This window comes from Seriola dumerili, unplaced genomic scaffold (assembly GCF_002260705.1).
Source record: "Seriola dumerili isolate Sdu_G_001 unplaced genomic scaffold, Sdu_1.0 BDQW01000242.1, whole genome shotgun sequence".
In the NCBI taxonomy this organism is placed as follows: domain Eukaryota; kingdom Metazoa; phylum Chordata; class Actinopteri; order Carangiformes; family Carangidae; genus Seriola; species Seriola dumerili.
The window spans coordinates 3,742,877-3,764,630 of NW_019174497.1; positions in this window are offsets into that span (position 1 = coordinate 3,742,877).

The window sequence follows — 21,754 nt, forward strand, 5'->3', positions numbered from 1 at the left end:
GATTCTGAGAGGGTCCATATAAAATGCTCGAGAGGTGCTACTGAAACCACTGTATGGTGTGTTACCAAAATATTCAAACACATCAAATTATTGGTCTAATGGGAAATACTAATGATTAGCCCCAATACAGGAAACTTGTAGCAATTAGAGTTGAGGTCATATCAGTTGTTGTCTTGCAAACCTCCTCCTGATTACAGTCCATATCATTAACGCCATGATAACTTGCTCCTTATTATAGAAAGAGAGACTGAAATTATCAATACTCTAAAGAAATAGAAAAATATAATTGGTGTATAAACACTCAGTTTATGTGACACACTACTCAGGATGCCATGGGATGCAGAATAGGCAAACAACTGAGGAAACTAGCAGCTGATGAGTTCTGATGTTCTGATCTAAAGGAGGCAATGATTAGTTAAGGTAGGAAATTATTTTGATAATCAATTAATTGTCATCTCTAACCTTACACTTACATGTAGCCTAATTATTTTCACCATTATACCTATACATAATAAGTGGTGGAACCCAACTAAATGTATTTATTCAAGTGCTTCAGTACAGTTTTGAGGTATTTGAGTATTTCCATTTTCTGACACGTAATACTTTTACTCGACTACATTTCAGAGGGAACTGTACATTTTCTCTACTACATTCATCTGGTTTCTAATCTCTTTGGTTTTTGACCCTTTACAAAAAAACTTTCCAGGCTCCTTTTCATTGTAAACTAAAACTTCTCACAATCATTTAAATAATTGTTTGAGGGTCAAAGAGGTAAGATCCAAAGAAATACACTATGAGCGGTGTGACAGAACTTTGTTTTTCTTCTTTCCTGAATCAAGTCATGCCCCCTCAGATTTATCTTGTGACTGTTTGGAGGCCCTGACCCCTAAGGAGAAGTGTTCAAAGGTCTTGTTTTCCTCAATCAACAGGTCGTCAGAATATATTCAAATACGATGAAGAAAAAACGTCACAATCATCCCATCTGAGGAGCTGGGCGTAGCTAATGTTTGGCATTTTTGCTTGAAAAATGTCAAAAATCAATTAAATTATCAAAGGAGTTGACGATTAATTTTCTGTCATCTGATTAATTAACTTATCGTTGCAGCTTAGTCCAGTAGTTAATACTAGCTCCACCCCCAACAGCTACAACAGAAAAATGCCAATTCCATATTGATGCATTGGTAATAACAATCTATTAATGTAATAAATAATATGTCAGTCAAGGGCCATTCAGTAGTAGCGAGTTCAGTAGGATTAGTAGGATTTTAATGCAAAGACTTTTACTTGCAATTAAGTATTTTTTGATTGTAGAATTGGTACTTTTACTTAAGGATCCAAATACTTGCAGCACTACATAATCGTCTCTGTCTATCTATTTGAAACCTTGATTTACTATCTTGATAATTTTCTCCTGTTTTCATGATAATTTCTTCTGTTCCATAAAAAATAATTGATAATATCAATAATAACAGTAGCTAGTAGAGACAGAGTAATAATAAGAAGACAATGCAAAAGGTGCCCATTGGCTCACACAGGCTTTCAGTTCAAGTCACATCTAAGCTTCTGTGACTTTACCCAGATGTGCAAGACAGCTGCCTGAGATCTTCCATTATAAACAGCACGGCGCAGGTGTCTGCCTCCTCTCTGATTCATCCTTGTAATAATCTCTCTGACTTGCTGCTATTTCCAGACTAATTGATGTCTGAAAAGCAAACCCATCCATGTCCTAGAATAGATCTGACTTCCACCCACTCATCTCACAAGGAATCCAAAGTGGCATTTGTCCAGCGCTGCAACTCTCCTGTCAGTATGGGCACACCGTACGACTACAGTATAGTACACGTGGAGGAGTCTTTAAGCCTCTGTTTATTCCTGTCACGCACAGACACAAGGTTCCCCAGGGAGTTCAGCAACATCAAAATACCAACAGAGTTTGTGAACAATTTTGTGCAATTGTCGAGAATCTGCGACTGCATTAGGAGCATAACAATTTAAGTTCTTTCCTTCAGAAGCACGTCGGAGACAAAACTTTCCCTCATGCTGTGAAAATGCCTTTGAGATTACAGTGCTATTCGACAGGCAATTCAAGTGGATGTCTGTCTACATGAGGGCTTCCTCTGTGAAAGCACATGAAAGAGTGTTGGAGGGGCAAAGGTGAGCTGGATAACAAGTGGCCCCCCTGACCTTGCCTGCTGGCACTTTGGGCAGTGTTCCCATAATACGCTCACCTGCCACTCTCTCACCCCAACCCCAACCCCAACCCTAACCCCAACCCCAACCCTAACCTCCACCCCTGTCAGCCTCTGAACCCTCTTGTTTTTTTTTTACCTCATCTGCACCCCAAGTCGCAATGGTCAAAAATGAAGCACTCGAATTAGTCTCGTAGAGCTTAAAATAGCCAACAACTGTGTGTGTGAGCGTCTGTGGAGGGAGTGTGGATGGTCCTGTGTTTGCGTCAGCCCTGCCATGGCAACCAGGCTTTGCTGGTGAACGTCTCCCCTTCTTCTTCAAACGTTTCTTTTCATTAACATCAAAGAAAAACTGTCCACACCAATACTGCTAATTGCATTCTGTTTGCGGTGTGTTACGTAATAATCAAGCATCCTAACGTGCAGATTTGAGAAGTAAACATGCAAACACAAGGGATGGCAGAGACTGACACAAGTAATACATACAGGCTTCATTTGATCCTCCCTCTCTCTTTCTCTTTGTGTGCATAGTGGCTCTATTTACAAACCACTGTGTCAGTTATTACGGATGAGGGCTAATTGAGGTTGTGTGAAATTGAAATTCAGTATTAAAGCCGACTGTTGCAGTGACAAAGCAGAGAGAGATGAACACAGTGCTTTTAATTATGACCAAATTATGAGAAGCATTACTTTAAAAAGGTAATGTGCAGAGAGAGCGCAGCTCAAGTGTTTCAAATCAATTTTCTGTCAAGTGCTGAACGTTTACCGATGCATTTCTGCTTCATCAGCCCGGTGAGACAATCTATGCGACAGGACGTAAATGTTATGTTGTAACGGTTTGATGGATGTTTGTGTCATCTGGAGCGTTCTGAGAGTTGATATTATAAGCACTGAGTCCCAGTTGCCATTTCTGTTTATTAAACCTGCAAAAACTGATTTTTTGTGGGCACTTGGGGGAAGCGAACACAAGTTGTCACGACAACACTCATATATACAGTACTATTCCACTTTAACCATCTAAAATACACTGCCCCTTCCCTGAGACGCTTTGGACTTTGTATCACTACTTCAGGTGTTTTGGTCTGTACCGGACTCAATCTTCACACAACCATGACAAATTATACAATTATACATTAGGTCTAATTCTCCTGATTCTACCTGTGCAAAGCAAACCCACATCACAGCAACAGCTGTCGACACAGAATTGGTTCAGAATTGTGCATATATCTACAAAGTGTTTTCCATATAAAGGTGCCACCTACAGGCCTGTGTTCCCTTTTAAAAGAGAGAAGAGTGGAGGCAAAAACAGGCAAACCCCCCCCCGCTTTTCTACCATGTTTGTGCCTCCGTAACCTCAGTTCAGTTTTCCTAGTTACCTTTCAAAGGAGTCCGGGGTTATGACTGTAATCACAAGGGCTGAAGAACAGTAACCTTTTTTTTTTTTTTTATCTTGGGGACATTATTTTCAGGCTTGTTCACAAAAATAGGGATGCATGGAAACTGGTTAAGATGATCTGGCAAACTACAGATGCCTGTTTCCACATCCAACAGATGAACATTAGCATTCATTTGGAGTTGTGCTTCTTACTCTTACTCACAGATGATGAAAGCTAGACTTAGTGAGATTTAATAAGGGATTCGAAAGGATTCAGATTTGACAAGAGGATTTGATACAAGATTCCGATTTGATAAAATGCTATCCAACCCCAACCCCAGTGATAATTCTGTGTGGATTCATTACTATATGCAACATTCCTGTGAGCAATGGGAATATGGATTATAGGTGCAATGAGGTAACATGCCATTGTTTGTATTTCTTTACAGGATGGGACTCACAGCCAGGGACTCTGAAGGATCCCCAGCTGACCTTTTCACATCTCACCATGGAAAGAGAGTCCAGCCCCAGCTGTGGAGTCTTGTGGCAGAGCCAGCTCTGAACACAGTAACCTCAAGACTGTGCATATTGCAGATTCTGCTCAACTTCCTGCATATGCCCTGGCTCCTTGATATTCCTCTCATTGCGGGTGAAAAGGCCTCAACAAAGCCGATCTAGTCGCCCAGCCAAGCAGCTTTGGTCAGAGCCAGGCCACCTCCCTCAGGCCTTGTTTCAGGAAGGGGCCCTCTTTTCTCCCACATCTGTCCTCCTTTGGCCACTTCATTATAGAGACCTTGAATCTTTTTTACTCTGGCCTCTTGCTTGTCCATTTTGACATGGGTGACACAACCAGTATAGCTACCGACCCCAATAACAAAACTTGGAGGTCATGGAGGCATGAAGACCCCCGTGTTATGATAAAGTTCCTGATTCCCAAAGTAGAATTGCTTTTTCATGGCCTCAAGCTCATAAAATAATTGGATAATAATTGGATGGGTAGGAAATACACTCCACTGATTTAATAACATATTTGAAATTCTTAGTTTAGACACTATAATAACTAAATACAGACCTTACGGAATTTTAACTTCTCTCATACATTTAAATTCTGTCCATCCAGAGTAAGTGGCTTAACACTAAACCAAAGTCTCGCCACAATAGTACAATTTTTATCCATAATCTATCTCGAATCACAGTTCTTGATCCATGTGGCAGCAAGTGTTGATGTAATTTACCCACTTTGGAGCTTCCATTTAGTTTTGCCGACATCACTCTTGACTTCATCTGGTCATTAATTCAAAATGGTGGAGAATATTTTTAGTGAGGTTCACTGAAAGCACTGGATTTCTCAGAAAATGATTAAATGATAAGGATGGCATAGAGGAAATTACATGGGTGTAGGCTCATGTAGCATATGGCAGCAGTGATATCACCCATCTTAACGAGCCTAATGGACAACCCATCAGACTGAACAATTCACTGCAACAAAAGAGGGGTGTTTCATTCAGTAAGTAAAATGGTTTTAAATTAACTCCCATCCATTTGTTAATTTCCACCATCTGTTTGTGTTCTGTGAGTCTTGAAACAGCCGTCTGTCTTTACCTGCACGCTGTCAACACTCAGCTGCCATCAGCCCTTCAGTGAGCAATCAAACTACACTTTCTGTCTTTCTTCTTCCACCATTCAGGTGCATCTGTGTATACATGTGTAGGTGTGTGTTTACCTAGCAATATATTAGAGAATTGGGGCTTTTGCCAAATCCTCCTACAGTTTGCTGATAAGTATATGTTTTAATCGTACTCTGGGGTTCGGTGAGCATAAAAATAAAATCTAAATTTGTAGAGGTTTGACATGATTAAAAAATACTCTCAAGGAAGATGAAATATTCAAAATACACCCAAACCTGTACAGTTCTACACTCGTTAAATCTTCTTCATATTGTAACTACGGCTGTAGCTACAGATTATTCTAATCATTTACTAATCTGCCAAGTAGTTTTTCAATTATTGTTCAATCTATTAAAGTGTAACAAATTTTTTTTAAATGTATATCCTCAACAGTCCCAAACACAATGATTCAGTTTATTATCCTGGAATACAAAGACAACCACCATTTAATACTCAATGCTCACGCTGCAACTAAAAGGCCTCTGCAATTTTATTTCAAAAAATGACTTGAATGGTTAAATGATTATCGAAATTGTTGCAGATTAATTTTCTGACTGATCAACTAATAGTTTCACCTCTTTCACAGGTAAGTAAACATTATTTTTGGTCCCGATTCAGGTCCTTCATTACTGCCAATATCAAGATTGATCCGATTCTTATATTCCCCTAAATGTTAATTAAATATGTATCTGAAATGACATTGAAATGAAAGCTGTAGCTCCTTAATCTGTCACACCTTATTTTCCACAAGCTACTTTCCCCAAATACTGAAGGTCCTGATCTGATATCTCTCATATGTAAGTGACTTTGGCCAAATGAGTGAAGGTAATACGATATAAATGAAAGCTTAACTGGAGAATGCAACTCCTGAAAATGACTCTTAATTAAAGGTATAAAGACAACGGCAAGATTTGGGACGCCCTCGCCTTTCTCTGACAGAAACAGGAAAGATTTCAGAAAGGATATAGTAATTAAATAAATATTTATCTAAAAGATGTAGGTGTGTGGGCAAACACATGGCACTAATTACATTCATGGCATAGTAAGCTTGTGAAAGTAAAATTATTAATCGAACCAATGAAAACTCACTCCCATGCCTCTTTGGCCACATTTCTTCTTTTTTTTCATTTGCTGATCTTAATCTGATTATAACCTTGGTTCTTCATAGCTCCTGAAATTGTGCAACACAGGCAATCAAGTCGAATAAAAAAAACAAAAAAAAAAACACATGTAGTGTTCTTGGGTACACAACGACATACATACAATGTTAACTTCTGAATTCGTCACATATGTACGACAATTGTCAATTAAATGTCTCTTTGAAGTGAGGCAACTTATTATTTCTCCTTTGGAAATAACTGCACATTTGTAACTCACATTTGTAGGTTTGTGGCACTTCACCCATCCTGGACTGCACCTCTCTGGCAGTGCGGTTTGCAAGCCTGCATCAATGCATAATTGGTTTGGAGTAACACATAATGTGGCAGACCCCCACCCCCCACGCGAACACACAAACTGAGTGAGTGAGAGTGGGTAGGGGCTGGATTGGAATTGGGCCAGTGTGTGCCTGAAGGTCAATGCCATATCCCGTGTCTCAACATTAAGCCAAGTTAGTAGAGCATCCTGTGTAATATGCACCACTTAGTATACACAGCCTTCGGTGGTTCTTTAAAAAAAAGGGGCCAAGCACCTGTGTGTATAACTGACATTTGACGCCTTTTGACCTCTATGATTTATGCCAGTTTAGAAAAACTGTGTGTAACCTATTTTTGTTTCTTGTCACATGTCTCCTGTTTGATTTAGAGGAACAGAGCCTTAGCCAATAGCATGTGTGTGTCTTATGATTTAACCATATTTGTAGTTAGTGTGAGTTGGTTCTAAGCTCCACCTGTATAACCTGGAACTTTGCTTTGATATAGGTGTCAGAACTCAGCTCTCTTTTTTCTTTTGACTTTGACTTTTGAGGTGCCGTTGCAGAGAGAGATTTGACAAAGTATTAATAGGTATCTTTACTATTTTTTTTTTTTTTAACTTTTTTTGCTTAGATATCTCATAATCATACAATTTACTCATTGTTAAGCTTTAAATAAAATAGATTTTACACTCTACAATTGAAATTTGAATTCCTGGTGTGGGTGTCTGCTCTGAGCACCGCCTGCCACAGCCTCACTGAAAAAGGTAAGGGACTCCTTGAGGATAGGCTGACATTTAGTGTGATTATTTGGCTCAAAATTTGGTAAAATTGTGTTTCAATTTACTAAGGACAAAAATATTTCACAGTTTTGCTAATGTTACATGACTGATATACCCTTAAATGTCTGAAGATGCATGGTGGTTGATTTCATATTGAATGTGTGCTGCTAAATGCCATCTTGGTGATAAAATGTTGAACCAAAAGAAAGAGCAATGGCAGCATGCAGTGGGCTTCCAAGTGTTTGGTCTGTGTGGAGTCCGTGTGGAGTGTCTGTCTTGTGTCATGCTGAGTTAATGTTCTGTGATTCACGACAAATCAAGTCAAACTGAAATAACCTTGTCTGCTCTTTACAAGGCCTTTGAGAGGGCAAGAGAGTCTGTCTCAAAGACACACACACACACACACACACACACACACACACACACACACACACACACACACACACACACATACTTCATAGAACATGACTTACATGAATTTACTGGAGACTCACTAAAACATTAACCATAACTACTATGTCATGGGGACTTGCTATTTGTCCCCGTAAGACAGACAATTCTCCATAAAGTGTCTGTGTAAACAGATGTAGGTCCCCACAACATGAGTAATACCTAGACCCCACACAGAGACACACACAAACATGACATAGACCCTGAGGTGCATTAAGTCTGAAGAATTGACAGATGGCATCAAACAGTGAGAACAGATGAACGACAAGCACAATACATCTATGTGTGTGTGTGTGTGTGTACGATCAAAGCTAATCTTGCCTTTCCTCAAGGCGATCTCAAAAAACACAGTGTCACTGTTCACTCAACAGAGGTTTGAGTAAGAATACTTGGCTATGATTTGAACTGCACTATTCTTCAGATCCCAGGGAAACTAAAACACAATGCACAGCACTCCCAATCCAAAACGGAAGAGCAAAATATCTCAAGCAGATCTCATTTGGCTTTTTTGAGAAATCAGAAATCAATTCTTTGAAGAATGATTTGATAACAAGGAAGTCAAACAGACAAATTCTCATGCCATATTTGAGCGGACCTAAAATCTGAATTTTTGTCTCATTTGAGGACCCACTGGTGGAAGCCTCGCGGTAGTGAAATTCCTTCATTTCACAAAGCATTTATTGCATATATAATAAACAGGATAATATATTTGCAAATCAGATTGTCGTTTATCACTCTCTCAACCCTGTAGAGTAATCTCACGATGCCCTGCAGGTGTTTCGGCACCGAAGCTGAGGACCCATGAGCTTTACAGTGTTCAAATAAATATTGCTAATTCAAATATTGTCACAGCACAAGAGGGAGAAAAAAGAATTTGCCAAGACTTTACACAGGGCTTATATCAGGTCTCCGTTCATTCAAGAAATGACGTGTTGCAGGTCCTGAGGGAGCTACGAGCTCTATACTGCTAATAAATCTCTTGCCCATCTGTCTTCCTTGTTGGGGGTCTCGGAGACACTCGGTTCTTGGCCTTAATTTAGGGCGATTCCCTGAAAAGCAACAGACTAAGGGAGGAAGACTTAGACTAGCAGCATGTGACTATAGCATACAAGAGGAACTCACCACGCAACGCAGCGTCTGTTATTACACTGCACACTTTAAATAAAAACTTTCCAAATAAGATCTGTTACAAGTACAAAGTGTTTATTTATTGGACACGTCACCTTTGCAGTAACTCTTTTTCTGATATACAGATTCATCATCGTGCTGTTTTAACAAAGTTTAATTGCTTTATTCTGTACTCTGTGTTCCCAGCTCTTTCCTTTGAGCTATTAAAATTATATTGTTGTTTTCACAAATGATCTCGAGCTGATGAATCATTCTTGGATGATTTGGACAGTTTTGTCTTGTGAAGCCAAACCCAAGCACTGGATGGAATAACAAATGTTTATGTGTGAGAGGAGCCTGTTTCTTTTTACTGCATGATTTTAGGCTGATGACCAAGGACACCATTTTAAAATAATCCAGGAATGAGTTGGCAGGACTAATGTAGAGTGTTGGTGCAGGACACCTCTCCAGTGGTAGTTGATGCTTTCTGTGATAGCATATTGATCAACAGAAAAGAAATTCCTTGTCTTTTGTTTCTCTCCTGTGGGAGTCAGAAACACTGCATTGGTATGGGTGTTTTACTTTCGGATGCCTCAGTAGAGAGGTTACTTTCTCTGGTACGCTTAAACTTAAGCTTCTAGTTGACAGATAGTACTTTACTGCACTTTATCGGTAAAGCAAGACTAAATCATCCTGAGTGTACGTAAGGGATTTACAACTTGATGAACACTACTTTCAGGTGTTTTCCTGTCATAGTGTGTTGGAATATGTACATAAACTCAAGTACTGCGTTTTGGTACAATTTTGAGATACTTTAAATGAGTATTAGCATTTTCTGCTACCTCATGCTTCAACTCCAAACATTTGACTTTTTATTCTACTACATTTATTTGACAATTGTTCTAGATTCTGACTAATAATGCAAAATATGACTTTAAGGACCCTGGAGGGAAATTCACAAAATCCTCCCAGTAGTATATAAAGTATAAGCCCCACCTTTACTATCAGCAACATTAAAGTGATCGCCACATAATTTCATAATAACATAATAAAAATACTATACCAATATAACAATACGATATATACCCTTACTTTTGGTGCTTTAAGTACATTTTGATGCCAATACTTTTGGGTTTTTTTTAAGTAGATTTTTGAATGCATGACTTTTGGCTGAGGTGTTGTACAGCCGGGTGGCAGTGGGAACAAAGGATCTCCTGAACCTCTCTGTTCTGCAGCGCAGTGAGATGAGACTTTGCTGCACCTGTAGCTGCTTCTCTGTCCTGCCAGAATGTTGTGTAGAGGATGGTTGGTATTGTCCAAGATGGCCTCCATCTTACATTGCATGTGTCTCTCCACAACAGTCCTGAGTGAGTCCAGACTCCTGCCAAGCACAGACCCAGCCTTTTTGACCAGCTTATCCAGTCTCCTTGTGTTCATGTCTTTTATGCTGCTGCCCCAGCAGACTGCAGCATAAAAGAGTACACTGGCCACCACTGACTGATAAAACATGTGTAGCATTTCACTGCAGATGTCAAAGGACATGAGCTTCCTGAGGAAAAGCGAGCCAGCTCTTCCCCTTCAGGTAGATGGCATCCGTATTCAAGGACCAGTCCAGTTTACTGTCCAGGTGCACACCTAGGTATTTATACAGTATGTGTGCACCACCTCAATGTCCTGAAGGCCATTGTCAGATCCCTGTACTCCTCTTCCTGCCCGTTCCTGATACGCACCACAATAGTTGTGTCATCTGAGTATTTCTGGATGTGGCAGGACTCAGAGTTGTATTTAAAGTCAGCCGTATACATGGTGAAGAGGAACGGAGCCAGAACAGTCCCCTGTGGAGCCCCAGTGTTGCTCATCACTGTCCCTGAGACACAGTTACCCAATAATAATAAGACTATAACATTTAGTAAGTGACCAGTCTGCATAGGGAATACTTTTACTTTGGGTACCTTAAGTACATTTTGCATGCTACTTTTACTTCAGTGCATTTTTGAATGCAGAACATTTTTACTTGTAACAGAGCATTTTTAGTATTTCTTCTACCACTTTGACCAATGGCCAATTACCACAGGTAAAAAGAGAAGCTCTGTTACCATTGGCATCAGTTTTATTATATTTATTTGTTACTCTGTAGACGGATTAACCCATAGTTATTGTTCCAGTTTCCCCAGTGAGAATTAACTGGTAATGTAGCATGAAGTACAAGTACTGTTGCTATGGTAACCTGCAGTTTAATATACACTCATGGAGCACTATTAGGAACACCACATTAATACTGGGTCGGGCCTCCCTTTGCTCTCAAAACAGCCTCAGTTCTCCTTCTTGGCATGAATTCAGCAAGATGTAGGAAACATCCCTGTGAGATTCTGGTTCATGTTGACATGATTGCATCACAATCATTTCTGCTGATTTGTCAGCCGCACATTTATGCTGCCGATCTCCTGTTCTACCACATCCCAAAAGTGTTCTATTGGATCAGATCTGGTGACTGGGGAGGCCACTGAAACACAATGAAATCAATGTCATGTTTATGAAAGCAGTTTGAGACAACGTTTTGTGAGATGTTGCGTTATCATGTTGGAAGTAGCCATTAGAAGATGGTGAACTGTGGCCATACAGGGATGCACATGGTCAGCTACAAAATTTACATCTGCTCTGGCATTCAAATAATGATTGATTGGTATTAAGGTGCTCAAAGTGTGCCAAGAAAACTTTACACCACCACCACCAACCTGGCTTGTTGACACAAGGCAGGTTTGATCCATGGATTCAAGCAGTTGATGCTAAATTCTGACCCAACCATCTGATGCCTCAGCAGAAATCCAGATTCATTAGACAAGGCCACGTTTTTCCAGTCTTCAACTGGTCAGTTTTGGTGAGTGTGTGACCACTGCAGCCTCAGATTTCTGTTTTTGGCTGACAGGAGTGAAACCTGATGTGGTCTGAGCCTTTCTGTCAGATCCAACCAGTCTGGCCATTCTCCTCTGACCTCTCCCATCAACAAGGCACTTCCATCCACAGCACTGCCGCTCACTGGATGTGTTTTTGTTTTTTACACCATTCTGAGTGAACTGTAGAGACTGTTGCGCGTGAAGATCCCAGGAGATCAGCAGTTTCAAACCAGCCTGTCCCATTTGATTTGATAAGCTTCCTAGCCTCTGCCGCCAACAATGGAAACAGTGTTTGCCAAACATGTGATGCCGCTGGCTTGAACTCCACAAAAAGCATTGCATATCCTCCTGTACGCACAATGTATTGACACATCAGTCTCACTTGAGGTTTATAAATGAATAAAATCTCCAAACAGCCAGCAATCACATACAAAAAAACTCAAAAAAACTAATGTTACTACCAGGCAAGAAACAATATTCAAGATTTTTGTAAATGACTGACTTTTCTTTTTGTTTTGATGAACCTATATTCATTGCTTTTTAAAACCACCTGCAGATATCCTGCACATGGACCTACAGATGTCTTTGCTGGGTTTTGATTTATCACAAAATATTGATTGGACAGGTATTACATGAGCCTATATTTGATTTATCCAAGGTCTTGTCAGTAGAAGCCCTACAAGACCTTCCATGAGTCACTGAGCTAATGACATGTAACTCTAATCAGGCTGCTTATGATTGACAGTCAGGCCGGAGCAGGCCTCACTTCCACACACACAGAGGACATACACACAGTAGGTCATCATTCATCTATACAACTCACACCTGTATAGCATAGTATGCACACTTGAAAAATGTCCTTACACCACCTTGAAGGCCAAAGGAAGGTCGCGAGAATCAATAGTTATGAATTATTCTGACAATCTATGCAGTTTGCTGTTTAACCACACATGCTTCAAGCAATAGAGTTGCATTCACCTCCACTCTCTTCAGATCAATGTACTTCCTTCATACATTAATCATCACTGTAGCGGCTTGTCCTATTTTTTGGGGGGAAAAAAAATATTTTTTACAGCAACCTGGAACACTCACTGATCTAGACCTGCAGGGTTTGATCAACTGTTATCAAGGCTGCTTTTAGATTTCTTAATTTAGCTGCTCATATAGAGTATGGCTTTTTTCTGATCATTCTAATTAAAGTATCTGTTCAGAAACCAACCCTAGCAGTTCAAACAACTTGCAAATGCTACACTTATCCACACTTTGCTTTTTATAGATAGAGAAGAAACTTTTAAACAACCAGAACGTACTATAATTTATCTAACTAGAGCCTGGGAATAAGATATAGGGTTCATATTAAAGGCAGGAGGATCTTGTAATGCCGTCACACACACTGAGGTCAGAGGTCAGCTCATCAGTCATGAGAGGCGTGCTCCAGAGAGCTCCACTCACATCCTCAGGTCACCTGATTTATGCAGTAAGACACACACACACACACACACACACAGACAACACACACACACGAGGGCTCTTGAATGTGTCTGAACAGTTATCTAACGACCTTGTGCAATCATGAAATAGCTCTTATGCTGATTGACGAAGTGCTGATCATTATTCCTTCTCTAATCAACAACTATTTCAGATAAAAGAGTAGTGGTCTTCTTCTGGCTCATCTATATGTCTGTTTTCAAAGTTTTTGTAAGTTTAAAGAGGCATTGTTACATATTTATCAGCTGACTTCTCATTTCTAGCCACAGCTGTGGATTGTGTCAGGTACTGCTAGCAGATTTTATCAGCTGTATTTTAAGCTCATGCTAATGTTAAAAATGTTTTTTGTGCTAACGTAATCGTTGAATGGTTTAAACTATAAAAAAAAAAACATACTCGGACAAGTAACACTGTGGTTATATTTAGGTTTTAACATGTGTTTTCAAACAGTATTTCACTTTTACATGAGAAAAGGATTTTAGGATGAAGAATAACTCATAAACTTAACTAACATTTTCTTTTTTCTTTTTTTTTAACATAACCTGTAGCCCTACAAGTAATGCAATCAGCTGCTCAGGGGTGGGATTTATTGAACTTCAAGTCAATAAACAGACGTTTTTGATTGATTGATGGCATTATTTCAATTCAAATATGTTATATTCGCAGCTTCACCAACAGGAAGGTAAGCCGTTTTCCTCTGTTACGTACAATTTTATATTCAATACACATCAATGTTCAGGCAGAGGGAGAGGGTTCACAGAGCAAGGAGGTTAGTGACAATGTTGTGCTTTACAAGTCACTGTTAACCATAACTCTGTCCAGGAACAGTGGTGTGGCAGTGTTGTAGTTACAGAGGAAGTTTGAGAGAGTCAGTCCCCACAGCAACTGAACATCACATGACTGTGTCCCTGAGCTGTTACATACCGACTCATTTTAAGTTCCTCTGGATAAGTATGTCTCTAAAAGCCCCAAATGTAAACATAATATAAATAGTCCTGTGCAGCGCTGTCAGACATTGTGTGCCCTCGTTGTAGAAAGCCTTGTGGAGGACTTCCTTTAAAGCCTCAATGGACGTTAATGTTTGTGCCAGAGAACTGAATACCATCTTAACATTGCAACTGCTCCTCTCCGGTTCAGACACAGACGGCTGTTACATTTATGGAAAATCAAAGGAGAAGTCAAAATGGGGCTCTGAGAATACAAAGCCTTCACTGTTCTCATAAACAGGAGTGCAGATGATGCTGTATAATTCAGCAGTCTTTATCCCTAAGGTAAATGCTACCTGAGGTATTTGTGGATTTTTACATAAGTTATTTTTATATACATTAGCTTTCAGGTTTATTTAAATAAGTTGCAGCTATAGTGTTAGATGCACTTCAGTAGTGGTGGCAGTTTTAGCCATGTTAGCAGGAGGGAGCTATGGATAGCAATGTTAGTCGGTCGGTCTATGACTTTGATCCAGACTGAACTTTCCCAACAACGACAGATTACCATGACATTTTGTACAGACATTCATGTTCCCCAGAGGATGAATCCTACTGACTTTGGTGATCTCCGACTTTTGCACAAGCGCCAACATTTGTGATTTTGAGTTAAATATCTCGCCAACTATCGGATGGATTGCAATGCGTTTGGTACAGACATTCCCCTTTAGGATGAATCATGATAAATCATAAGACGGTGAGCAAATTGATGCTTCACATCAGCATATTAGCATTTTCATTTTGAGCATTTTAGTGTACAGATTATAATTTAGCTCAAAGCACCACTGTGTCTAAATACAGGCTCACAGAGCTGCTAACATGGTTGCAGACTCTTGAACTGGCTTTATACAGACAGCATCAGAACTCTCTCTACCCTCTTACAACAAACATCCAATTGTGGTATTTTTCAGGGGGCTTCCTAAAACCAATTTGTTGTTCCATAAGAAATTGTTAACTGAGATAGATGGCATCCAGTCACCGGGTAAGGTGTTCCTATTCAAACAAGCCTCAGCTTGACACTGTAAAGCAATAATGAAAGACTGAACTTTGTTCAGAAAGAAAGGAGGAATTATTCAGATCAAACAAAGCCAAGCACATTAATTTCTTAAAGCTTTTGGTTAACAGAAAGGTAGGGAATAGAAATAATAATTAAATCATAATATTGATTTCTTTCCATCCACATTTTCTATCCTGAAAAGGTGAAAATGGAGGATTGAGCAGATAAATAGAAACTGGAGATGAGATGTTGCAAGGTTAGCAAAGCCAAATTGGATTTCTTGGAAGTGGAGAAAAATGTTGGGGTCAGGAGGTCAGTTTGTGCCTCAGACCTCCAATCACTTTAATATGCTTTCACTTTTAAAAGTGGACTATTAAGGCACAGACTATTTTCATTGCTCTAAATAATAATTTAAAGTGAAATATTGCCGTAAACTATATTCTAAGATTCTCATTGCTGTCACAGTTGAATTTGGCAGTGCACCGTTTGTGTCTGGCCCAGAATGCCTCTGTGTTCAAAACCTCATAAAAGAAGAGTTCATGTCATCAAACTTTAGATCTATCTTTCCTCTCTGAGAGCACCTGGGTCAACAAGTCAGAGAGATGTAAATCACCATCTGAGATACAAGGAACCAGACTTCCAGGTGTGCTAGATTTGACTCGGACAGACATAACAAAAGCCTTTTGCAACAAAGATTTGCAGCTTAATGTTGCTATTAAACCGTTTTTTTGCGGCGATGGCAGACTAAGTTGTATTTCAACGTATCGTCTTGGATGGTCTCTCCTGCGCTTCACTGTCTGGTTTTCATTTGCGGCAGCACATTGCTGAAGCTATCAGCCTAAAGCTATAAGCTTTCAGGTCGGCATGGTGCAGAAGCCTGAGCTATAAAAGGCTTATTAGAGGTGAAGGGGAAAGTTCTTGAAGTACCGCTCGGTGCAAAAAAGACAGCAGCTGAATGAATTTGTTTCCTTTATTTCCTTTCTTGAACTATTATGGGACTGTGCAAAATCTAAAAAAAAAATAAATAAAAAAATAACACAGGATTAAAAAAATGAAATCAAACTGCTTTGAAGGCAGCACAGGATTGCTTTTATGAGTGACAATTCATGCTCATTCTGAAGGATTTCTTTTCGTTCTCTAACTTTACAGGTGGCAGAAAGTTGAGGCAAGGTCAGCATGTGACAGGATCAGTTACTAATACCTTAATTCTTTCCATTTATCTCCCATCCTCTCATTTCAGACTGTTGCATGAGTTTGTCAGTCTAAGTCAAAGCCCTTAAAAAAGCTTCTAATTTACATCCTCACTGCTCATAAGTCATTCTACAGTCACTGCCATCTTCACAGCCTGCCGTCCTGAAGTACTGTTTTATATCATTATCGGTGCTGAAAAGAAAGAAGACCAAGAAAAAACATCCTTTTGCAGCCCGTGGGTCCTGCAGAGAGTGGAATTGATCTAAGTGCTGAGAATCTCTGCATTGTTTGCTCACCAATTATCTCAGACCAAATCAACAGTGAAAGCATCAATCACTGCGAAAGACACGGTTGCTCTTGAGGTGAAAAGCTATTAAACTTTGCACAAAAAACAACTTCATCTCCAGGATGGATTGTTGTAATAATGCATCATCTTTATTCACAAACACAAAAGTAATTCCAGCGCTTTATGACAGCAATAACAACGTCTCGGGCCGTGACGGGGACGGTGACCGTGTCCATGACCATGATGAGAGAAGCTTTGTTATTTTTGTTCTAGCCAACAGGAGTATCGCAGATAGTCACATAAACTCATTTTGAAAGCTTTTCCCTAAAACCACATACAAAATTTACTTGGATCTCCAGTTTCATCAGTCTCTATCACTTTGACTGACGGTCTCTGTCCCCACTGAGGCTTCAGAGTGAAGTATCATGATAAGTGACAGAGCTCTGAGGCTTTGTTGTTTACACACAGGCAGGGATGAAAAGAGCAGATATACTATTGACAGCTGGTAAATATTTTATGTAGCTGTCCTGTGTCTTCTGACATTTCTCTTGGCCTCTTCATCTTTTGAATATGTTGTACAAACATTGTTTCAAGAGCAAATTATTTATCTACCATTAAAAAAAAAAAAGAGGTGGTCCCAGTAATTGGCTGCACATTACACAGAGATAGGAGGAAACAGATAACTTAGTCTTTGTCTGTAAACATGGACTCACAAACATGGTTGTTTAGGTTTGCCTGATTGGTTTTGGGTTGCATTTTTTTTCCCCAGTGAGTGCGATATACCTCTTTTAATTAAATCCCTTCATTTAGCATTTGGCCTCTATGGCTGCAAACAATTATTTCATTATCAATTATCTGCTTTCAGTATTTTCTGTTAAATGTCATATTTTTTCCTAAATAGTCCTAAATAATGTCATCAAAACACAAAGATACTCAGTTTACAATAATATAAAAAAAAGAAAAGCAGCAAATCCTCTAACTGAAGAAGGTGGAACCAGAGAAATGAATGATGGCATTTTTACTTGAAAAAGTTCCCTAAGTGATTAATTGATTACCAAAACTGTTACAGATTAATTTTCTAGTGACTGATTAATTGTTTTTCAAATCTGTGTCACCTCTATAACTCTGGCAAATCTGGCAACTATTCCCTTGCATTAAATACCAAAGCACCATGAAGTAAATACCAGAGCTGCAATGACTGGTCGATTAATCGATAAATTGATCAACAGAAACGTAATCTGCAACTATTTTGACAGTCAACTAATTGTTTATATCATTCTTAAAGCAAAAATGCTGAATATTCTCTGGTGTCAGCTCATCACATGTGAGGATCTTCAGCTTTTCTTTGTCAAATGTGGCAGTAAATAAAAAACCTTCAGCTTTCAGGCTGTGGACATCACTGAAGCAGTCACTGTGGCCTCTGAGAAATTGTGAATGCCATTTTCCACAAATTTGTAGATTTAATGACTTATTCATTCTATATAAAATAATTGGCAGATTAATCTATAATGAAAATATTCATTACTTGCAGCTCTATTGGACATCAATGAAGAAAAAAATCTGCACTTGCTAGTGCACGATCTGTAAACGTCTGATAACTGATGCAGAAGAGGAATCAGAGTAATCTAATAATAAAGTAATTTGATAAAAAAAAATATATATATCATTATAATTTCAAATATCATAATTTGTTTATGGGGCAAAACATTTTATTAAAATAAGTATCAGGGCTGCAACTAATGATTTTTTTTTTAAATGTGTAAATTAGTTGTATGATAACCTGTTCAATAATCAAGTTTATAAATATAGGACAACTATGGAAAAAAAACAAAAACATTCCTACTTCCCTAAGTCAAAGCTGACATTTCTGAATTGCTAGTCCGACCAACTGTCCAGAACCATAAGAATTTCGATTTGCAATAATATAAAACTGAAAAAACAGTCTTCACATTTGAAAACTTACTGCATGATTGGCATTTGTCCTTAATAAATGAGTGAATTGATTAGTTGATTATAAACATTTTTGCTGATTCATGTTTGATTGATTAATGGGTTAATCAAGTAATTGTTCATGCCCTAAAAAGTATCCTGTTTTCTCTAAAATGACCCTCTAGTTGGAATAAAAATGCAGGCACAGAACTCAGATGGAGTAAGAACCACAGTTGTGTTGTTTTGTGTTTTGACAACACAAATGTTAGTAATTATATCATGATGGTGGAGTAGAAAAAGTAACACCACTGCTGACCAGGCAACATGATGACGGCTGCAAAAGTTCAAAGTTTGGACAGGGTGACTCTGAGAGGGCAAAGCTATTTCAGTGTGATGCCAGGACCGATTTGTCACTTCTCCTGCGGCGGGAGATGACATCGAATAGACATAAGACCGATTCACAGAAAGCAAAATACAGTGGAGGTATGACTCCTATCAGAGAGACTTTCCACTTCTTCTGCTGTGCTAAGTCGACAAACTGAAGTATAGGAAAAATTGACTATGAGGTTTTTACTCCCGACTCCAGCAGAATCTCATAAAATCTGTCCACCAAACAATAATTTGATCTAAAAATGCCATTTAAAGTTGTATTCTGCAGCAATGAAAGCTAGTTTCTCTGTGTGTAAATATGCATATAATCTCACTTTGTAATTCTCTCCAGACGTTGGTTTTGGTGAGAAATGCGGCTGCTCGGCTCAGAACAACAAGTATTCAGGGCCATAAAAACTATCGCCTGTTCAGCAGCATATTAGTGTGTTCACTGGCTTTGTTTGTTTTTGAAGCAGGGAAAAATGATTATCCTAATATTTTTCAGATGGCTGAGCAGTTTATGATTGAATCTTGTAATTGCTGATGTTAAGTGACACCCCATTGCTTTCAAGATGGGGTTTACAGCTTTGCAACAAGCAACGCTACCTTCGAGGCAATTAGGAGGACACATTTCCCTGAAAGGAGGAAAGCGCACGGACAGCTAGCCGTCAGGGGATCGGCTAACAGAGAGCTGATGGTGTGTCTAATATGTTTTGTAAAGACCGTGTCAGCAGTAGCATGATATGATCAAAAAGAAGGGTAAGGTTAGGAGCTGTGTCCTCAGTGGAGGCTGTTTCTTAAGATTATAAAAAAAAAGGGAAAAAACTGTGACAAATAAGAGCTTAGTTAGGGAATTAAATGTCCAAATTCACCTCTATCCCCCGTATTGACCTTTTTAAATTCAGCAAAAACAAAAGCAAACATGCACTTAAATGTCCAAAAATGGTATTTAATGAATAGTAGAGTCATTAGAAAGCAGCAGGATGCATGTTTCTATTAGCAAAATCCATTTAAAGACCAGAGGACATGCAATAACTTGCAGGGATTTGCACACTTCCCCATGGCTCTTCTGACCTCTATCTAGTGCGCTTAAGCAGGGCCCCTGAGAAAAGCTTGACAACAACATTCACTCACTTTAGCGCTGTGGGACTACACAGCATCAGCTACAGGACACTAATTCACGGCTGGGCTACATTTAGCATAAATTCGTTTTAAAACCACCACTACAAATTCTCTACAATAGAAAATAACCCAGCTCCGGAGGCTGGCAGAGGTTGCAGAAGGGAAAAAGATCCCTGGGAATAAAAAAAGAAAAAAAAAAATACAGCCAAGTCTTTTCAAAAAGTCATTTCCTTGCACTTGGACCATATAATACAAAGCTAAGCCGAAATCTCATTTTTTTTTGAAGATTGAAAGTCACATCTGTATCAAATACCCTGCAGGTTTAATGGTGAACCGTGTAAGCTGATCCTCTACATTTATGGAGCCTCCTAAAAAGATTCAAAGAAATCTCCCGGAGCTTGGCTAAAAGGAGGAACTAGACACAATAACTGCTATCATCTGAATCTCCCAGAGGAGGGAGGAACCGTTAACAGGAGCAGAGATGACAACTGGAGTAGATAATTTTAATTCCATCTGTAAGAGGGAACAGGTATGATAGAGGTGATGAACGCCTCCATGTTCACAGCCATTTGTATCGTTAATAAGGCCAGCTGCGTGCAAGACAGTTCAAGCAAGGTGCTTGTCATGAATACAGCCCTGCACCTCAGCGTGGTCACTGACCAACTGCGTACTCCTCTGTCCATGGAGAGGACACTTGGAGGAGAAACTCGCAGGAAAAACAATATATAATGAGACTGATCTACTTACAATAAACGCATCAGTATACCTGCTGTCTAATAAACACTCATCACAGGCATTATCTTGTGACTAAGTGCCACCAGAGAACAATCCATACAGCTTCCCTGCTTTGCATTCATTTCTCATGACCTCATTTCCCAAGTACATTTCAAGCCACTCAATATTTCATAAGAGTTGTAAGGGAAATGTGTAATATTTACTATCTGGCACAGTGGGTGAGCGTTCCATATAAAAACAGCAATCACAGCAAGAATTTCATCACAGCTCTTTTCTGTGACAAAATTATCTTTCATGGTTTTGTGACCGTTTCATGTTTATTTTCACGTTTATGGTTTTTGGTTCACGTGCAGTGCAAATGCAAGATGATTTAAAAAAAAAAAAAAAAAAAAACTGATTCCGGCTGACTTTCTCACTTGCTAAGTGTTTGAATTTGCACCAAATGTTGGTCACAGAGGGAGAACAGCACAAAAGATGGCACTTGGAGGAATGTGCTCTATTGTGAATGAGTAACTATGAGTAGTTACAGTTATTTCCGCCAAACACTCACAAAGTCCACATGCAGGGACACACATACACACGGGATGCATTATATCGCTCCTTTGCATACCTCCTCCTGGCATGAACATCACACAGCACCGATCCCCACACAACCTGCCTGAGGCCTCCTCGTCAGCCCACCTTCCTTTGAGAGCAAATGGCCCTCATCACAGCTCACTCCTCCTGCTGCATGTGGCCGTGTGTCCAGGAGCATCACCCGCCAACCAAAACGGCGCAAT